Below are 6,078 nucleotides of genomic sequence, written 5' to 3'. Positions count from 1 at the left end.
TTTAGTTTGTTTGTTTTCAACCAGAAAGAAAGAATATTGCCCCTTCTATTGGTGCACAGTACCACAGTGTGGCCAGTAGATGGAAGTACAACTCAATGTACCTCACCAGCTATGCTGACCCTAAATTGACTGACTAGAACACTATGACAATATTAATTGCAGATTTGTCTGCAAGAGATTGCGCTTTCTTTAAGAGATATTTATGCCAGCTCAAGGCCTGAAGTTGCAAAACATTTGTACACTTGAGCCACCAACATCCATAGCTAAAAATAATAATTATAATAATGGTAATATTAATCTGAAACATGTAGTGTTGCTGATCCCAGACTGTTCAGTTGGCATTGGTGGACATGACATAATCAACAAAACAAAAAATTATATTCAGAAAGAAAGTTTGGCTGAGCTCTAAATGAGGAACAGGAAGCTGGTTCAGAACTACTTTTTACATAATTTTTACATAAACAAAATGACTTTGTCGCCTTAAATTAATCTGCTCTTTTATCACAAGACTAAGGTTTTATGAATATGGATTTAGACAAAACCTCCACCTGAAAATTACATTACTGCTACCACTAATATCACTGGATCAACAGTTGGAGCTGAACTGTTGTCTGTAGATTTATTGGATCTAGGGGATCATTTGGAAGACTAATAATAGGACTAAATTAGGGTTGAAATTAAAGGTAGACTCAGATGAGGCTGATAAATGACCTAAGCTAGGTAAGAGTGAAGGCATCCAGAGACGCTGCAGACAGGAAATTGGAAAATGTAACGTGTGTGACAGCCATCCTTGTAACCCAGCAGTGCAAACTGAGTGGCAAGAGTCATTATGCTGTACGGAGGAAGCAAGGAAGAGGTCCTCCCAAATAAAACTATTAAAACCCTATGTATCATGTTCCAGACTTACAGTTGTAAATCAGTGAAGCATAGAATATAAAGTTTAATGCTTTGTTTTTCTTAAACTATCAAATTTACAGCGTAATTTAAACAAAGCTGTCTGTGTAGCCGTACATGCTGCTTTCATTCTTTAAGAAGCAAAGCAACTCATGGAACTAACTTTATTCCCTTTTACACACATTCATATTTAGCAGGCTGAAGATTGGGCACAAGGGAGAAGCTGTTCAGTCATTATTAAACCATTAACTTGTGCCACCTATAGAAAATAATTGGAAAGAAAGCTACATGAGCCATTGTATTGTACCAAAAACTGTAGTTGTAACATTGCAACTGCAGCAAATATTCCTGTGACTCTTATTGCAATTGCGGTCAAAATCATCGCAATAAGATACAATATCTGTTTTTAAATTGTTCAGCCCTAGTCGCAAACATTACATGGGAATGCAACATAATAGCAATCAAGGATGACTAACAGTTCATTTTATTCTTTGTTGTTTGCTGTGGCTCTAAACTTTGACGGCCAGAGTGTCAAGCTGTTATATCCATTAACCATTTGTTAAGATTTAAAGCTGTTGGAGTTCACAGAGTTAAAATATGATCTGACATTGGTGTACGTGCTCCCTCTTTCAGTGCAAAGAGGAGCTCATATCAGGCTCGGTCAAACAAACAAACCATTTTTACAAAGGCTTGAAAAAGCTATCAGATGTTTCTATCTTCTGTTATAAATTTCATACTTCTCTGACTTTGGACAGTGCTTGTTTGTTGTTTTATGCGCTCTAAAATAGCTACTGTTGCACTTGGGGACAATGAAGAAAAAGCAATCTCATCGTGTTTTCCTTAGAACACAATCCTCAAGGTTAAAGTGGTAATTACACTGGCAACCCTGAAGCCACTAATAAAACTTGTACCTATCTTTGAGAAGTCAACTCTCTCACACACACACACACACACACACACTGCAAAACAAAGCTGCGACTTTAAACACGACAAGTGGTGTTGCATCTGAAAGTCAAAAGGATTAGATGATGATAATGCCACAGAGATCAGATATCATGACACACATCTGTAGAAAATCCTCAAGTGGATGTCTGTCAAAACTGGTATCAAGCATTCCAAAGCATTATGAATTGGGCCCATTTCTAATTTTCCCTCTCAGAAATTAGGAGTCTTCCATGGTGTTTGTGTCTTTTATACACACGTTTGGATTTTGGAGCATTGTAGCGCAAAAAGTAAGATTATCCTCTTTTGCAAGCTACACAGGAAGAAAAACTTGATTTGAGGAGGAAGCAGCTGTGCGGCATGGCAAGGTCAGAGGCCCATAATCCGCGGCCTCATTCATGCGAGATTAAAAACCTGCTCTGAGTTCTGATTAAGAACGCAGGGTTAGAAGATTAAAGACCAGCAAACAAAATGAAAGCAGTTTAAGCCCAATCCTGGAATTCATCAGAATACCAAAACCTTAAACTGTCATTACAACGTGAGATTAATGCAAAGCCCCTCGAACTCTGTATCTGTCTTGATATATCTTCTGTCAGAGCCTATATTTCCTTTTTTTTTTCACCAAAAATCTGGATGGAGATTTTTCACTTTGACATTTCTCTCCACCTACCTCATCTCTGATTCTTTTCACTCACTGGAATGATTTTTTTAATCTGAATGAAACATTGTCATTATGAATTGGCTCAGATTAGTGTCAATAAAATTACCAGTACCTTATTTATTTATTTTTTGGTTATGTTTTGTCACACAATACATGATTTTATTTTATATTGGGTTTATGTAAGTAAGGCAGTGCATTGGCGCAGGTTAGCAGGTTCTAGGTTCAAGCTGCTTGGCGGCAGTTTGCATGTTTGCTCCATGTTAGAATGGGTTTTCTCAGTACATGGGCTCTCTGGCTTCCTGCCAGTCCAAAGACATGCAGGTTAGGTTAACTCTAACATTGTTGACCCTAAATTGCAATCAGTGTGCATGAGAACATGAATGGCTCTATGTGTTAGCCCTGTTATTGGCTGGCTGTTTCTCTCCCAATGTCAGCTGGGATCAACTCCAGCCCCCACCTTTCAAAGGATAAGCGGTTACAGATAACGGATGGATGGGTTTACGTTTGTCCCTTTTACCTACTTTTCACAATGATTCCAGTCCTTATCCTCTGACAGACAGACTCCCCAGTACTTAGGTTGCAAGGATTAGGAAACAGGAGGCAACAGGGAAAAACAAGGATTAGAAATTAAAACATCTGGAAGTTAGCTTGCTCGTGATATTGCTAAAGCACAGAGTATATATGCTAATAAAATTGACAAACACTATTCAGTGTGTCCTGACTGGACTTTTCCTGCAGGCTAACATTGACCACAGAAGGAAATGAAATGTTATCAAGTAGGTCTTGCTAAACAAGTAGTAATGATTACAAGTTATATATTGTGGTTGCTAAAACACATTTTCTATATCCACATTCATTTTGAGAACTAAACAAATTGTTGACACATCAAACATTCTTGAAATAATTATATTGGTATTCTCCGCAGTAAACACCAGATTATCAAATGATAGGTCAATTATCTTTCAGATTATCTCTTATGTACCGCAAGAATGTATCTTATCCTTTGTAAACAGAAATAGTGGCAATGCAGTGACCTCCTGTCATGGTCTAAATGCAGAGCTAAAGAGTGGACATCCATATAGTAGAATGTATAGTAGAGTTTCTCTAGCAAAGGTTATAATCCTTTAGAAAGACACAACACTTGTACAATCAATCCAAGCATAAGGTCCATGACCTTCTTGCAACACAACATAAATCTTATAAGCTGTAGAGCTACTGTATTCTAACTGATTACATGCTGCAGTCACTATGAACTTCATTTTGGGGGTAGCAAAGAGAAGGGGGCTGTATCCTATTGACAGGATTATATAAATGAAGACCATAATACTGTAATCTCCCAGAGAAATCAGAGAAAGTAGGGGACATACCGACCACAGCTAGCTAGCACCCTGGTCTGCAACTGTCAGATTAACAAACAGCTGGTTGTACATTGACAGATTACATTCACACTTGCTTTCTTATTTTAACAGTCCTCACTGTGTTGGATTTGTAAGACTAGAAGCACAAGGCAAAGTGCCTTTCAGGATGAGACCTGTCAAAGAAGTCATACTGTATCGGAGACTTTTTAACCACTCGTGAAAATTGTTGGAATTTATCAGTGTTAAGAACCAACTAAAAAAGCAAAAATGATGCTTGCAATTCTGCCATGTTCATTGGTTTTTTAATTAACTTTGCTTTTTCGAGAGTTAGATTGAGCACTGAGCCATTTTTTCAGCTTAGCAGTGCAGAAAATATCCACAAAGTTTAAGAGAAGCCAATCATCAAATTCACATACTGTAGGTTATTCAGGCATTTGATGTGGGCTGGTGTTGAGTACAATTAAATTTCCAGTGTTTGTCTATATTATAATTGACAGGTGGATAGCAAGAACATTTCTCATCCAGAATTAACAGTTAGATCATATCACATTGTCAGTTGCTGATTCACTGAGTGCAATACCAGTACCTAAACAGGGGACACCAGTTACAAAATGTTATCAAATGTACTGAAAAGATGACCTGTTCATTTGTGCAACACAGCTGAAGCACTTATGCTCGTGGTTGTGCCAAAAGTGCTGCTCTATAAACAATTTAAAACAACATTTTAAACAGTCATATGGGATTCATCTTTATTAATAAATTTATATGAATGAATAGAACAGCATTAAAAATCAAATGAATTAAAAACTCAATACCCTTGATAGATTCTGACTGTTTCTTTTCTTAAGGTGTATTTTGCATGGCAACGGAACATACTGTGTAACCCTGCCCATCCCTTGGCCCTTTTTCTCTTCATTGCCGTGTGACATTTTAAAAGACATACCAAGGTTCTCCATCACAGCATTGAAGGGAATCGACTGCAAAAAGGATGGATATTGGATAAAATTGTAGAATCAAAGAAAAAAGGGAAAAACACTACACTGAACAGTCGGCAGGTCAAAATCAAGCTATCCATTAGACCTAAAAACATCACTTTCACGGTTCCTGATGATGATGTTTGATTTTGACCTGGCATTATACTGTCAGTGACTGAGACAACTTTAAACGAATAAAACTGTTGAAAATCTGCCATTCAGAGCTGAGCATTGAAAACTTTTCTTTTGGATGATTTTTACTGCAGTTACACACTGGTGCTACCTAAATAGTTTGAATCTGCACTAGATGAGCCATTTAGTTTTGGGGCATTTACATCCAAATCAGCACTATTTTGAAGCAATGTATGTATAATGAAGGACATCATCATCAGAAATCATCTATGTAGTAATCACAATCACCAGTCAATCATACTTGTTATTCATGAATCCCACTCAACTGGCCTTAGTCACAGACATAATTTTTTAAACCTGAAATTCTGTCACATCATCCTCAAAGTGACGCAAATCCTATAATGCAGAGACAAAACAAGCACACTCAGTATTACCTGTCAGATTTGGGGGGGAGAAGAATTTCATTACATCTGCAGGATTTTCTCATCTTTGTGACAAGGCCTGTATACTTTTAAACCAGCAGTGTCTAATATGTGTTTATAATCCACTGCATAATGAGGATGGTATTTACAAGCCTAAGCCTGAGTGAGGTGAATATGGGTCTGATTAAAGCTGAGAGCAGGCAAAGAGAAAGGTCATTCAGGGATGCAAGAAGCTACTGCTGAACCACTGGCATGTGTCAACCACTATGTTGATTTAAGTAACCGCCCACTTGAACATTAAATTCAAAGGCCATCACTCTATAGCCTATTTGCTCTAGGACTGGTTGCTTTACAATCTGTGCAAACCATTTTAACTAGCGCAACAGTGAATGAACGATGCAAATTGCAAATGGATAATAGTGGATTATTGGTGAAGTACTTGCAAGCAACATCTGCCACAAAAAAGGCCCTGGTGATATACAGTGTGGTATATAAGCAAAATAATGTGTAATAACATAGGTTTTCTATGGTACAGGCCAACAACAATAAAAAGCAAGCTTGAGGTTTTTAACTTGTAACCTCTGTTCTCTGATAACATAAGTGAAGTGTCTCATGAAAATTGTTCCCCAGAAATGTTCAAAACAAATAATTGACTTAAAAATAATCAAGCTGCAACAGCTGCAATTTGGAAGACA

This window comes from Centropristis striata, chromosome 4 (genome assembly GCF_030273125.1).
Source record: "Centropristis striata isolate RG_2023a ecotype Rhode Island chromosome 4, C.striata_1.0, whole genome shotgun sequence".
In the NCBI taxonomy this organism is placed as follows: Eukaryota; Metazoa; Chordata; class Actinopteri; order Perciformes; family Serranidae; genus Centropristis; species Centropristis striata.
This window is presented reverse-complemented; position numbering follows the sequence as displayed.